This window comes from Schistocerca americana, chromosome 11, assembly GCF_021461395.2.
Source record: "Schistocerca americana isolate TAMUIC-IGC-003095 chromosome 11, iqSchAmer2.1, whole genome shotgun sequence".
Lineage (NCBI taxonomy): Eukaryota > Metazoa > Arthropoda > Insecta > Orthoptera > Acrididae > Schistocerca > Schistocerca americana.
Genome location: NC_060129.1, coordinates 195,303,201 through 195,319,833, shown reverse-complemented (window position 1 = coordinate 195,319,833; position 16,633 = coordinate 195,303,201). Strand labels below are relative to the sequence as shown.

The 16,633-nt window shown below is 41.5% G+C and overlaps 1 protein-coding gene across 1 annotated transcript in view; it reads right to left on the bottom strand.

Moving 5' to 3' along the window:
* LOC124554088 (serine/threonine-protein phosphatase 6 regulatory ankyrin repeat subunit B-like) overlaps nucleotides 1-16,633 on the bottom strand; it is a 135,875-nt gene that overhangs the window by 55,721 nt on the left and 63,521 nt on the right. Inside the window, exon 2 of the mRNA XM_047128137.1 lies at nucleotides 7,162-7,253. The gene's annotated coding sequence lies outside the window, so the exon portion shown is untranslated. The remainder of the gene's footprint in view (nucleotides 1-7,161; nucleotides 7,254-16,633) is intronic.

Genomic DNA, 16,633 nt, shown 5'->3' with positions numbered 1-16,633 from the left:
CAGTTCTAAGCAAAGAAGGGAAAGCAGAATGGTGGAATGAGTATATAGAAGGTCTATACAAGGGCGATGTACTTGAGGACAATATTATGGAAATGGAAGAGGATGTAGATGAAGATGAAAGGCAGATACGATACTGCGTGAAGAGTTTGACAGAGCACTGAAAGAACAAGGCCCCAGGAGTAGACACCATTCCATTAGAACTACTGACGGCGTTGGGAGAGCCAGTCCTGACAAAACTCTACCATCTGGTGAGCAAGATGTATGAGACAGGCGAAATACCCACAGACTTCAATAAGAATATAATAATACCAATCCCAAAGAAAGCAGCCGTTGACAGATGTGAAAATTACCGAACTATCAGTTTAATAAGCCACCTCGGGGAAGATCAGTTTGAATTCCATAGAAATAGAGGAACACGTGAGGCAATACTGCCCCTACGACTTATCATAGAAGCTAGATTAAGGAAAGGCAAACCTACGTTTCTAGCATTTGTAGACGTAGAGAAAGCTTTTGACAGTGTTGACTGGAATACTCTCTTTCAGATTCTGAAGGTGGCAGAGGTAAAATACAGGAAGCGAAAGGCTGTTTACAATTTGTACAGAAACCAGATGGCAGTTATAAGAGTTGAGGGACATGAAAGGGTAGCAGTGGTTGGGAAGGGAGTGAGACAGGGTTGTAGCCTCTCCCCGATGTTATTCAATCTGTATATTGAGCAAGCAGTAAAGGAAACAAAAGAAAAATTCGGAGTAGGTGTTAAAATCCATGGACGAGAAATAAAAACTTTGAGGTTTGCCGATGACATTGTAATTCTGTCAGAGACAGCAAAGGACTTGGAAGAGCAGTTGAACGGAATGGACAGTGTCTTGAAAGGAGGATATAAGATGAACATCAACAAAAGCAAAACGAGTATAATGGAATGTAGTCGAATTAAGTCGGGTGATGCTGAGGGAATTAGATTAGGAAATGAGACACTTAAAGTAGTAAAGGAGTTTTGCTATTTAGGGAGTAAAATAACTGATGATGGTCGAAGTAGAGAGGATATAAAATGTAGACTGGCAATAGCAAAGAAAGCGTTTCTGAAGAAGAGAAGTTTGTTAACATCGAGTATAGATTTAAGTGTCAGGAAGTCTTTTCTGAAAGTATTTGTGTGGGGTGTAGCCATGTATGGGAGTGAAACATGGACGATAAGTAGTTTGGACAAGAAGAGAATAGAAGCTTTAGAAATGTGGTGCTACAGAAGAATGCTGAAGATTAGATTGGTAGATCATATAACTAATGATGAGGTATTGAATAGGATTGGGGAGAAGAGAAGTTAGTGGCACAACTTGACTAGAAGAAGGGATCGGTTCTGAGGCACCAAGGGATCACCAATTAAGTATTGGAGGGCAGTGTGGAGGGTAAAAATCGTAGAGGGAGACCAAGAGATGAATACACTAAGCAGATTCAGCAGGTACTGGGAGATGAAGAAGCTTGCACAGGATAGAGTAGCATAGAGAGCTGCATAAAACCAGTCTCAGGACTGAAGAGCACAACAAGAACAACATACCTGTCGCGAATCAGATCATGCGCATTAGACGGCAGTGACGCGTGGAACGCGAAAGAGACCGTTTTCCTATCGCCGTATTAAAGAAAGATGCATGTTAAAAGGTAAATACACTTACTTTTATCTATACCACATTCAAAGCGCGCACAGTTTTTGCGAATTGACACTTCGAACCAACAACAAGCAAAGGCAACAATGCTCTGTGGAAAAAGGTACTATAATTCGTTCATCGTAAGAATAAACCTGATGCAAACGTTACACTATGTATTCTTCCGCGTTTGGTGGAACTTCATTGGATTTCCGTTACACTTGGGACTGCAGACAAGCTGTCCCGAGTAGTGTCAAATACGATACTAACAAGGGAACCTCCCCATCGCACCTCCCTCAGATTTAGTTATAACTTGGCACAGTGGATAGGCCTTGAAAAACTGAACCAGATCGATCGAGAAAAAATAAGCAAAATATACAAACTGGGTCGTCCATGTGCAATATATGCAATATTAAGTGCAATTTGAGACGAGGAGAGCCGTGGTCCCGTGGTTAGCGTGAACAGCTGCAGAACTACAGGTATTTGGTTCAAATCTTCCCTCGACCGAAAATTTTAACTTTTTATTTTCAGTTTATGTGACAAACCCTTATGTTTTCATCACTTTTTTTGGAGTGATTATTACATCCACAAGAAAACCTAAATCGGGCAAGGTAGAAGAATCTTTTTACCCATTCGCCAAGTGTACAAGTTAGGTGAGTCGACAACATATTCCTGTCGTGTGACGCACATGTTGTCACCAGTCTCGTATAGAATGTATCAGACGTGTTTTCCTGTGGAGGAATCGGTTGACCTATGACCTTGCGATCAAATGTTTTCGGTTCCCACTGGAGAGACACGTCCTTTCCTCTACTAATCGCACGGTTATGCGGTGCGGTCGCAAAACACAGACACTAAACTTATTACAGTGAACAGAGACGTCAATGAACGAACGGACAGATCATAACTTTGCGAAAATAAAGAAAGCAAAATTTTCAGCCGAGGGCAGATTCGAACTAAAGACCTCTCGTTCCGCAGCTGTTCACGCCAACCACGGGACCACGGCGCTCCTCGGCTCACATCACCCTTAATATTGCTTATCTTAGGCATGGACGACCCAGTTTGTATATTTTGCTTATTTTTTCATAGTTCCACACAACTTCTTCCTGTTTTCTCGATTGATCTGTGTTCAGTTTTTCAAGGCCTATCCACTGTGCCAACTTATAACTAAATCTGAGGGGGGTGCGATGGGGATGTTCCCTTGTAAGGGTACGTTTTGTACTGTGCATAAAGTGCACAACGAAAGGGGGGGGGGGGGGGGGGTAATACGGGGCAACAGCTTTACCGGCGCATTTAACTGGGACAGCACCGGCCGGTCAGCTGGTACAGCTAGCCTGCAGTCACGTGTCGGATGCAGTTCAGTGAGTTCACACGTAGAAAGAGACGAGCAGAGGAGCAATACAGCTTCGAATGTCGTTTAATTTTTAAGCAGAATGAAATAATACACTGCAGATCTCCGACAATACGCTCCTTAGACGACTTGACGAAAACCGCAACAGGTAGCCGTTTTTAGCTAACGTACCATTGTAATTAAAAACAAGAATGATGAAAATTCCTGACTTGAGCACAGGGTAATTTTTCTGCATATGCTGTTTGTAATGTAAGAGAGTATTGAAGCATTTCACCGTATAGTTAAATATTGAAGCCACTGAAGGTATTATTTACACTCAGTCGTCTGGTAATCTCTCAGTTCCTTCCTCATCCGAATCCGAGAAATACGTTTCAGCTCTGGAAACGTCACCTGCTACGTTGATAACGAACCTATCGACAAAAAAATCCACGAAGCCAGCCAGGCGCAGCATTTTCTCGTCTTTTATGAAGAGCCGTTCTATATATCCCGCCAGCGATCGGCAGTGACGTGTGAAAAAGCTGCTTGTGTTGGTTCCAGTACGTCTGACAGCCTAACAGTCTTGTTGCTTCTCGGGCCAAATCCCGCAGTTTGGCTCCACATCAGTTCTGTTGGGTTCATATTGTAATGGTACTGTAGCAAATGTAAAAATGCATCATTTGCATGATGTGCTCGATACTGTAGAAATGATTGTTTTTCATGTTTCTACGATAGTTATCTACCTCTGTGGTATAAAATGATGGGCAAAGTCCTAATAACAAGGATTTGTTTGTTCATTTTTGCCTTAAAAATTAAACTGTTATGTTTTCTTAATTTAAAGAACTTTTGCCGCGCGGGATTAGCCGAGCGGTCTTGGCGCTGCAGTTATGGACAGAGCGGCTGATCCCGGCGGAGGTTTGACTCCTTCCTCGGTCATGGGTGTGTGTGTTTGTCCTTAGGATAATTTAGGTTAAGTTGTGTGTAAGCTTAGGGACTGATGACCTTAGCAGTTAAGTCCCATAAGATTTCACACACATTTGAACATTGAAACAACTTTTATGAACAGTCTTTCATAAAACATCGTTAATTAAGAATTTGTATTTGAAATGGAAACAGGAATTTCGCGTCCAAAATGTAATTAGAAACAAGAAGACGTACATTATTCATCAAAAAATGTTGATGAGTTTTATAATTGCGAGATGTAGGCGTTTCAAATTGAACGAGAAAAAGAAATTATAATTGGGAAATTTGAACCAAAGCACGAACAACCACATACGGGTCACATTCCATTACGCTATCGGCTTCGCTGCATATTCCCTGCTGGTTCGTTTATCTACTGCTCATACTGTATACAACACTGGGAAAACTTCAAAGCCGATTATCCCCGTAAATTTATGAAAAACATTAAGAACAGCCTATTTCTTGACACTTTTTAACCGTGTTACATTCTTGGCACTTTTTAACCGTGTTCCACGCTCGTGTTTCAGTACGGAACAGAAAGCAGCCTGCGCATTGAAATAAAAACTGCGTAGCTAAAGCGTGATTAAGAAAAACATTGGTGGCTGTTAAGGTGTGTACATGTTGAACATCTTAAAACTAAACCTAACTTATTAAGAATATATCTAACACATCAGTAGGACCTACTTCCAACAGCGTAACATCACCAGCGTACGTGTGCTACTGCTTCTGACCAATCATGCGTTTGTGGTTTGTTCTTATCAGGTTTATTCTTATGATGAACGGATTACAGAGGCAGGAGCATTGTCTTGGCCAGTGGTTTCTGCACAAACTGTAAAAAGCCTTTTGCTCCCTGTATTTTACACCTGCCACCTTCAGAATTTGAAAGAGAATATACCAGCCCAGATTGTCAAAAGCTTTCTCTAAATCTACAAATTCATCGAATTCCGTAAAGGAATCAAATACGGCAAAACAATAAATAAGGGAAACGAGAGACTGATTAGTTAGGGAATCACGAAAGTATTGGTATAACTTGTTTGAAAGATTGATAGATGTTATAAAATACTTAGCTTCGCACTATATGGCATTTAGAGGGCATCGAGAATTCCTTAACATGAACGATAGCGGTAATAGTAGAAATTTTATAGACCTATTTAAATTATCAAAATATGATCTAACACTAAAAGAGCACTTGCAACGCATTAACGAAAAGTAACTTTATCAGCGTTATTTGAGCCACGACATACAAAATGTATTAGTTACATTAAGGTCCAAATCTGTTATCTACGAAACATTGCCAAACAAGCAAAAGATTAGGCCTTCATGCTCGATTGTACTAGGTATTCGAGCCGTGATGAACAAATGTCAATAATATTAAGATTCTGTAATTCCTCAACTGGAGAGATAGAGGAACATTTCGTTGCGTTTATTGCCGTCGCAGAAACAACGAGAGTATTTAACAAATGCCATTTTAAAAGTACTAGAAAATAATGGGCTAGACACCCAAAGCTGTCTAGGGCAGCAGTGTGATAATGGTGCCAATAAGGTTGGCATAAATAAACGTATTAGCATAAGAACACTCAATCCACGATCTTTGTTCACGCCGTGCGGATGCCATTGTTGAAATTTGCTTTTGCTAGATGCCGCTAACATTTCTACAACAGCTAAAACGTTTTTCTGCTTCCTCAATAAAGTTCATGTGCTTTTAACAAAATCAAGCAAGCGTTGGCATCTTATGAAAGCGAAACTGAAACCTGTGTCTGAGACACGATGGGAAAGTAGAATCGGAGCTGTAAAAGCGATATTTTTGCAATTTGATGATGTCATCGAAAGTGTGAGTGACCTGAAAATTAGAACTGATGATTCCGAAACTCTTAGCGACCGTGAAGCAGTCCTGAAGGAGATGTTAACTTTTTAGTTTATTGTTGCAATGCACGGGTGGTACGATATTTTACTACGTGTCAACAATATAAGTATGGCAATGGGTCCAAGTGAACTTGGAAGTCGCTATTGATACTTTACGTTCATTTCGTGACTGGATTCAAGAATTCTGTATAACAGGGTTTGAAACAAGCGTTGCAGAAGATCGAGTATTTGTAGAAAAAGGTTGTTACGAAACTGAGTCCCAGTTTAAAAAAAATATTTTGAACGATTTGGCTTTAATTACGATATGAATTATTTGAAATTGTTTTTCAGGGTCGAATTTCGCAAACATTGTAATGATTTAGTTACAATACTTAGAAAAGGCGAAAATGGCGACATACAGTCCAACCTACAGAACTCAATCAAAGACGTAAAACAACTTATTTAGTATATTAAAAAATAATTTGAAAGAAGTATATCCGGATCTTTATATAACAATCAGAATAATGCTCACAATTCCGGGCAGTACAGCTTTTGCCAAGAGAAGTTTCTCAAAGTTAAAACTGATTAAGACATACTTAAGAAGCACGATATACAAAAAAAGACTATCTGCGATGCCAATACTATCAATTGAAGCGGAAATAGCGGCTGGTATTAACTAAAAAAAAAAATCAGTGAGGCAAACGCAAGAAGTTTCGTTTATGTATGTTTACTGTAATTTTTGTCATTGCAATAATCTTTGTATATTATAATAATAAAATTTGTGTGTAATTATTATTAGTGTACAATTCAGCTCATCTGATTTAACATCTTCTTTCTGACTGGAACTGAACGGGGCCTCACGAAACTGATTAGTCGGCAACGTTCAGTTTTCGCTTAGCGCCGCCACTGTCTATAGCTATAGTGGCGAGCATGGAAAACAGGATTTCCTTTGTAATTACAAGTATTTTAGTAACGCACTTCTTTTGTCGTTGCTGTAGTGGCCACTATAAACATGCTAACAACCGAGGTCGCGTGATCGATTTCGAATCGGACGTTCGAGATCTATCGTTTGGAGCACGCGGCTTCGATAGGCAAACATTATTGGAAATTACCGAAAACAGTACGATTTTTAAAAAAATTATTGTAACGGAAAGCGACAAATTATTGTTGAGCAGTTACTAGTCTCGACAATGGCTCATCGCTTCTCTGAAAACCTCGCACATTTAAAAATTTAATAGCCTGTCTGAATAATCAGGCCACTACTATAAAATTGCGCTCCAAGTTACTTCATTTTGCAGGTCAAGTGCATGATAACTGCGATATTCGGGCTTTCGCTTTTTAATGTTGGTACTTTTACGAATTGAATAACGCGTAGATGCCATAAATTAAAAATAAAATCCTTACCTCAATCTTCAGCAGTTCGCACCAGTTAACTGAAGACTCCCCAATTCGTCGTTACAAATTCTTTCCAATAGCAGCTCCTGCTTTAGATTCACCTGTGTGTTAACAAAAGAAAAATTAACACTCCACGCCTACAACGTAATTACAACAACGACATATACCATCACAGAGAATCTGTACTTCGACAGCTTTTCAAAATACTAAATCTCACTCTTTGGATAATGAAAGTACATGACGTAGAGCTACGCTCCGTCTACGTAGACGGAACATACCTCCGCGAATTTTGAAGCAACTAAGGAATGACTGAAAACAGAAAAAAATCACGATGAAAGCAAATAAGTTTTAATGTAGTTAACAATCATTTAATTTCACAACAGATAACGAACGAGCTTTACAACTCCCGCTGTTGCAGAGTTTTCATAAAATGATAACGAGAGAGCAAAGGAAATAAAAATGGCGCTACGTACTTCAGATCGCCTCACACGTGCACCGGTTACTGACAATAATGGCACAGTCTGACAGCAGCGTGTTTTTTGTTCGCCCACTGCTACAGCAGCGCGGTAAGCGGACAGCAAGAGACACTTCTCAATGTAATATCCATGGAAAAAAAAGAAGGGAAATGGCGCTACGCTGTATGTTGTGAAGCCAGAGCAAACATTAGGAGACTACTCTTTGCGACTGCTTATTGTTCGTTATTTCCTTCGTGTGTACACAACAGCTATTTCAGTACGAACAATTACAGTGCTTACACGAATAACGTAGCGTAAGGGAGGCAATTTCGAACGTTTTTCTGCTTTTGAATATGTATTTGCTCTAGTAATACGACACATTTGGCCTCGTTAAAAAAACTTGTTTTTGTTGATATATTTCGAATATCCGAGACGAGAAGGGCGTGATCTTAAAAGAATGCTATCGTGATACATTTTACTCCACTTTTGGTATATTTGTATCCATATTAAATGAAGCAGGAACTCTGAAACCAATGCTTGTTTGTATATTGATACTGCTTCTTGTTCGTTACATTTTTCAGCTTTCAACTCGTATGCGCAACATTTTTAATGTGCACGTTGCAAAAAACGTACGTAAGTGTTCTTTGTTAGCCAATAAACGCTTGAAATATGGAAAGGAGCAAGGTATGCCATCGTACAAAGTGACAATAATTGAACTACATGGAAAAAAACGTAAATTAGTTACAAATTACGGCGTGCGCACACTTTACTCAACACATAAACGTCAATGCAGATATTCGGATTTAGGTCATGACATGTTCGATATGCCTGCGATCATTGGCGACGATGTGGCGCGGACGAATGACGAGTTTCTGCATGACCCGCTGAAGCCAGCCCTTGTGGCCGAGCGGTTCTAGGCGCTTCAGTCCGGAACCGCGCTACTGCTACGGTCGCAGGTTCGAATCCTGCCTCGGGCATGGATGTGTGTGACGTCCTTAGGTTGAAACTTCCTGGCAGATTAAATCTGTGTGCCGGACCGAGACTCGAACTCGCGACCTTTGCCTTTCGGGGGCAAGTGCTCTACCAACTGAGCTACCCAAGCACAACTAACGCCTGTCCTCAGAGCTTTACTTCTGCCAGCACCTCATCTCCTACCTTCCAAACTTTACAGAAGCTCTCCTGTGAACCTTGCAGAACTAGCACCCCTGGAAGAAAGGATATTGTGGACACTCTTTCGGGAGTGCTAGTTCAGCAAGGTGTGCAGGAGAGCTTCTGTAAAGTTTGGAAGGTAGGAGACGAGGTACTGGCAGAAGTAAAGCTGTGAGGACGGGGCGTGAGTCGCGCTTGGGTAGCTCAGATGGTAGAGCACTTGCCCGCGAAAGGCAAAGGTCCCGAGTTCGAGTCTCGGTCCGGCACACAGTTTTAATCTGCCAGGAAGTTTCGTATCAGCGCAACTCCGCTGTAGAGTGAAAATCTCATTCTGGAAACATCCCCCAGGCTGTGGCTAAGCCATGTCTCCGCAATATCCTTTCTTTCAGGAGTGCTAGTTCTGCAAGGTTCGCAGGAGAGCTTCTGTAAAGTTTGGAAGGTAGGAGACGAGGTACTGGCAGAAGTAAAGCTGTGAGTATCGGCCGTCAGTCGTGCTTGCGTAGCTCAGTTCGAAGAGCACTTGCCCGCGAAAGGAAAAGGTGCCGAGTTCGAGTCTCGGTCCGGTACACAGTTTTAATCTGCCAGGAAGTTTCATATCAGCACACACTCCGCTGCAGAGTGAAAATCTCATTCTGGATGGCCTTATGCTAGTTGGGTTTAAGTAGTTCTAAGTCTAGGGCACTGATGACCTCAGATGTTAAGTTCAAAAAATGGTTCAAATCGCTCAGAGCACTATAGAACTTAACATCTGTGGTCATCAGTCCCCTAGAACTTAGAACTACTTAAACCTAACTAACCTAAGGACATCACACACATCCATGCCCGTGGCAGGATTCGAACCTGCGACCGTAGCGGTCACGCGGTTTCAGACTGAAGCGCCTAGAATCGCACGGCCACACCGGCCGGCTCAGATGTTAAGTCCCATAGTGCTCAGAGCGATTTGACCCGCTGAAGTGGCGGAGCATCGATGCTGTAGATGACCTCCGGAATGGCTGTTTTCAGCTCAGCAATGGTTTTGGGGTTATTGCTGTATGCCTTGTCTTCAATATAGCCTCACAAAAATAACTTGCACGTGTTTAGATCCGGAGAGTATGACGGGCAATCTACGACCAAACCAGTGGCCTCTGGGTACCCCAGAGCCAGAATTCGGCCCGAAAAGTGCTCCTCCAGGACATTACACACTCTCCTGCCTCGACGGGGTAGACCTCCGTCTTGCACGAACCACATCTTGTCGAAATCAGAGTCACTTTGGACAATGGGGGTGAAATCATCTTCCAAATCTTCACGTACCGTTCGGTAGCCACCGTGCCATTGAGGAATATCGCACCGATTATTCCGTGACTGGAAATTGCAGTACACACAGTCACCCGTTGAGCTGTTATGACGATTTTATTTCATATTAGTTCAATAATTGTCACCCTGCATCTCGTGCATATCAACAAAGTGAACGATTATTGAAATGTCAAAGAAACAGAACTGCATTGAAGTGTACCTCAAAATAGAATAGAGTTCTTGGTTTATTATCGTCCGTGCATTAGTATAGTTTACACATCTTCTCACTTTGATATCTTACCTACAATGCGTCATTCAGTGTGTGGCCAATAGTAGCAATTTGACAGGATAAAATAACGTCCTCCAGCGCTGTGGAATACTATAAATGTGATTAAGGGAATGGTCTCAAATGCTTAAGACTCCGTAAAATTGATATATTGCTTTACATGTATGTATTTTTTTAAAGTAAGGATAGCTTAACCTGTATAAGATGTAGGCCTACCTTTCCCGAAATATTTCTCGCCAGTAATTCTGTCAGTTTTTCAGGAATAATCAAAAATAACATAACTGGAATGTACGAACAACTTAAATTGGAAGGAATACATAGAAAATGTTATGGGGAAGGCTAACCAAAGACTGCGTTTCACTGGCAGGACACTTGGAAAATGTAACAGATCTACTAAGGAGACTGCCTACACTACGCTTGTCCGTCCTCTTTTAGAATACTGCTGCGTGGTGTGGGATCCATGCACATAGGACTGACGGAGTACATCGAAAAAGTTCAAAGAAAGGCAGCATGTTTTGTATTATCACGAAATATGGGAGAGAGTGTCGCTGAAATGATACAGGATTTGGGCTGCAAATCATTAGAAGAAAGGCGTTTTTCGTTGCGACGGAATCTTCTCACGATATTCCAATCACCAACTTTCTCCTCCGAATGCGAAAATATTTTGTTGACACCGACCTACATAGGGAGGAACGATTAGCAAGATAAAATAAGGGAAATCAGAGCTCGTACGGAAAGATATAGGTGTTCATTCTTTCGGCGCGCTGTACGAGATTGGAATAATAGAGAATTGTGAAGTTGGTTCGATGAACACTCTGCCAGGCACTTAAATGTGATTTGCACAGTATCCATGTAGATGTAGATCTATTTTGACCATCTGTTTGATTTTACTATTGAGTTAAATATCGAAGTATATAAACCTATACCATGCTTTGTGGTATTCCAATAGTTAGTTACGTAGTTTCATGTTCCATGCATCATTTGCACGATAAATCGTAATGATGTGGAAGTAGTCATTATACATTGACATCAATTTTTTTAATATGCCTCCATGCTGATCATTTATTAATTTTTTCGTTTTTTAATTAGTCAGATGTTAGTAATTCATGCCCAGATTTATCTAATGAAAATTTCAATTTTTTCCCTACAATTTTCTCTTTCCGCTCGTCTTTTCCTGTCTGGCTGCCTGAAAGGCGCTTCGTGCCGTCAGACGTTTCAACAGTTTATAACATTTGCAATAACGTATAGACCAATGAAAACACGCCGGGTCACAGTTGTCGACTTTTAACACAATCGCTATTGTCTTTGCTGAACAGCTTCCGAAAGAAACGATAGGGCCGATGATAGAACTGTCTTTACCTACACGACTATTGTTCGAAGTTAACAGACGAAAGTAAATTGTGCCTGGCAAATAAAATAAGTTTCTAAAAAGTGCACCACATACAGATCTATATTAGTGCCACAATCCACAGTTCGGCCACTATATCAAACACTTACCTCGCTACTTACCTATTAAGAAACAAGGCATATAATGAAACTGCCAGCTGGGAACGGCGTATGCACCGTGCACGGCTGCAAACTCCCAAAAATATTTTCCCCGTAAACTCAAATCGAACCATCCCTAAGACACAAAATTCATTGTCCAAAACCTCTAAAAGAAAATAACCATATTTTGCTGTTGATTTTACTTGCTGATTTGCAAATTATTCAAGATTACAAACATAATTTCAGCTTCCAGAATGAGGTAGAGTGCTTGCCCGCGAAAGGCAAGGGTCCCGAGTTCGAGTCTCGGTCGGGCACACAGTTTTATTCTGCCAGGAGGTTTTATATCAGCGCACACTCCGCTGTAGAGTGAAAATTTCATTCGAGAATATTAATCTTCAGTGGAAATTATTTGTTGCGTTAATAAGTGTAAGACTCGCTGAATCTTAAAACATGAACACATAAATGAAACAATGAAACAAACTTTTCATATTAATTTCCTCGGCTACTCAGTTCACTTTAAAGCAAAATATCTGTAGTTATTAATTACAATTGCGGCCCACACACGCGCGAGAGTATTTTTCCTTACCTCCGTTAACCATTGTATTGTAGTCGGAGTCCTGGCTCTGGCTCTTGCATTGAAAATAAGAATCAAAAATCTACGTACTTTCTGTGGTCGAGTTTTTCGCTTCCGCTAATTTTTATAAGTTAATATCGCCACGTAATGGCGTCGTTGGCTGCAGCGGCCGCTGCGATTGTTGCACTGTAAATTACTGGAAAGCAGGTTAATTCAAGGACGGCGGACATGAAATCGGGATCACCTCTTACAAATATATTATCTGCTTAATTAGTACAAATATGCTTACATTTGCCAGCACTCACAGGATATCCGTCTACACACAACGAAGACAACAGAAGTAGTGAAGGCGACTAAAAAAATTAACAAAAGAGCGCACCTTGTCGTCTCTTTAGCTCATTTTTTTCGAGTGCATCGTTATAATTCTCTGCCCTCGAAACTTACACAGAGAATTTATTATAATACGGATACACGAGTAAAATACATGTTCGCCTGAGCGGCTAGTGTCCACTTATTATTCAATTTTTAAACGTCTCTTCTTTATAATTACTATTAAAAACATTCTTCTTCATAAATTCTTCTTTATAAATACTATTTTTAAGTATTTTCTTAGTATTTCACTGGGGACGGTATAAGATATACGAGCCATCAAAACCGTCTTACGCATTTCAATGCACAAACTGCTTCATAGCTTTTTTAAATGTTTTTTTACGGTAATTTAAATATATAACGTGCGTCAAATACCAGAATTTGATATTGTTATGCATAAACCTATTACAAATAAAAGAATTAAATAAATAAACATCTTCGTTATAGTACTGTTGAAAATGAAGAACTCCACAGTGAAGTCTGTGGAAGATTCGTCCAAATACTGTTAATTAACTAAGTAGTAAACAAATACCTAAAACTTGAAGTCCGTTTTTTAATTGGCGAACATAGGCGCGCTCCGGTTGTCACCTATTTCACGATGCCGTTAAAGGAACTAGACAACATCCAGTGGTGTTCCACGTGCGACGAATGAAACGCCTTTTTGAGCAAGAGTAATAGAAGATAACATGATTATATATGCATTTCTATTGTGTACACGCATAAAACTATTGTCTACATCAATGCGTTCAGCAATAAATATTTCCAATTTCTTTCGTAAACCGGAGCGCACACTGTTTCTGTACCGCAGATAATTTTCGATACGACCCATGATTTTATGAATGATTTATAATTCCAACTAATTCTCACACTTCTTTATTTATGCTAGATGAATTTGCCGCCCCCAGAAATTCGCCCCTCCCCCCTTATCCTCATCGAAGAGCTGCACCTGAACATCAGATCAGATTAGATTAGTACTTGTTCCACAGATCATGAATACAACACGTTGTAATGATGTGGAACGTGTCAGGTTAATAAAAGGTGTCTATACAAGATATTAAATTACACTAAATATTACATGACCATTTTTTTGGGTTGAGGGTGGGGAAATTACCCACTTACTACATCCAAACATTCATCTAATGAGTTTCTATTCAGAGATTCTTTTAAATTCCTTTTAAATGCTATATGCCTATCTGTGAGACTTTTGATGCTATTAGGTAAGTGACCTAAGACTTTTGTGGCAGCATTATTTACCCCCTGAGCCAAAGTTAGATTTCACCTCGAGTAGTGAAGATCATCCTCTTTCTCCTAGTGTTGCAGCCATGTACACTGCTATTACTTTTAAATTCGATCGGATTGTTAATAACAAATTTCATAACTGAGTACACTACTGGCCATTAAAATTGCTACACCAAGAATAAATGCAGATGATAAACGGGTACTCATTGGAGACATATATTATACTAGAACTGACATGTGATTACACTTTGACACAATTTGGGTGCATAGATCCTGAGAAATCAGTACCCAGAACAACCACCTTTGGCCGTAAGAACGGCCTCGATATGCCTGGGCATTGAGTCAAACAGAGCTCGGATGGCGTGTACAGGTACAGCTTCAACACGATACCACAGTTCATCAAGAGTAGTAAATGGCGTATTGTCACGAGCCAGTTGCTCGGCCACCATTAACCAGACGTTTTCAGTTGGTGAGAGATCTGGAGAATGTGCTGGCCAGGGCAGCATCGAACATTTTCTGTATCCAGAAAGGCCCGTACAGCACCTGGAACGTACGGTCGTGCATTATCCTGCTGAAATCTAGTGTTTCGCAGGGATCGAATGAAGGGCAGAGCCATGGATCGTAACACATCTGAAATGTAACGTCCACTGTTGTAAGTGCCGTCAACGTGAACAAGAGGTGACCGAGACGTGTAACCAATGGCACCCCATACCATCACGCCGGGTGATACGCCAGTATGGTGATGACGAATACACACTTCCAATGTGCGTTCACCACGATGTCGCCCAACACGGATGAGACCATCACGATGCTGGATTGTAGCCTATCGCGATTGCGGTTTATCGTATCGCGACGTTGCTGCTCGCGTCGGTCGAGATCCAATGACTGTTAGCAGAATATGGAATCAGTGGGTTCAGGAGGGTAATACGGAACGCCGTGCTCGATCCCAACGGCCTCGTATCAGTAGCAGTCGAGATGACACGCATCTTATCCGCACGGCTGTAACGGATCGTGCAGCCACGTCTCGATCCCTCAGTCAACAGATGGGGCCGTTTGCAAGACGACAACCATCTGCACGAACTGTTCGACGACTTTTGCAGCAGCACGGACTATCAGCTCGGAGACCGTGGCTGCGGTTACCCTAGACCCTGCATCACAGACAGGAGCGCCTGCGATGGTGTACTCGACGACGAACCTGGGTGCATGAATGGCAAAATGTCATTGTTTCGGATGAAACCAGATTCTGTTTACAGCATCACGATGGTCTCATCAGTGTTTGGCGACATCGCGGTGAACGCACATTGTAAGCGTGTATTCGTCATCGCCATACTGGCGTATCACCCGGCCTGGTCGTATGGGGTGCCATTGGTTACACGTCTCGGTCACCTGCGGCTATTAGGTTAGGAAATGAGACGCTTAAAGTAGTGAATGAGTTTTGCTATTTGGGGAGCAAAAAGTCGACCGCGGTGGCCGAGCGGTTCTAGGCGCTTCAGTCTAGACCCGCGCGACTGCTACGGTGGCAGGTTCGAATCCTGCCTCGGGCATGGATGTGCGTAATGTCCTTAGGTTAGTTAGGTTTAAGTAGTTCTAAGTTCTAGGGGACTGATGACCTCAGAAGTTAAGTCCCATAGTGGTCAGAGCCATTTGAACCATTTGGGGAGCAAAATAACTGATGACGGTCGAATTAGAGGGGACATAAAATGTAGACTGGCAATGGCAAGGAAAGCGTTTCTGAAGCAGAGAAATTTGTTAACATCGAGTATAGATTTAAGTGTCAGGAAGTCGTTTCTGAAAGTATTTGTATGCAGTGTAGCGATGTATGGAAGTGAAACATGGACGATAAATAGTTTGGACAAGAAGAGAATAGAAGCTTTCGATATGTGGTGCTACAGAAGAATGCTGAACATTAGATGGGTAGATCACATAACTAATGAGGAGGTATTGAATAGAATTGCAGAGAAGAGGAATTTGTCGCACAACTTGAGAAGAAGAAGGGATCGGTTGGTAGGGCATATTCTGAGGTATCAACGGATCAGCAATTTACTATTTGAGGGCATCGTGGAGGGTAAAAATCGTAGAGGGAGACCAAGAGATGAATACACCAAGCAGATTCAGAAGGATGTAGGTTGCAGTAGGTACGGGGAGATGAAGAAGCTTGCACAGGATAGAGTAGCATGGAGAGCTGCATCAAACCAGTCTCTGGACTGAAGACCACAACAACAACAACAACAACAACAACGACGACTCGTGGCTACCATTCATTCGATCCCTGCGAAACCCTACATTTCAGCATGATAATGCACGGCCTCATGTTGCAGATCCTGTACGGGATTTTCTGGATACAGAAAATGTTCGACTGCTTCCCTGACCAGCACATTCTCCAGATCTCTCACCAACTGAAAACGTCTGGTCAATGGTGGCCGAGCAACTGGCTCGTCACAATACGCCAGTCACTACTCTCGATGAACTGTGGTATCGTGTTGAAGCTGCACGGGCAGCTGTACCTGTACACGCCATCCGAGCTCTGTTTGACTCAATACCCAGGCGTATCGAGGCCGTTATTGCGGCCAGAGGTGGTTGTTCTGGGTACTGATTTCTGAGCATCTATGCACGAAAATTGTGTGAAAATGTAATGACATGTCAGTTCTAGTG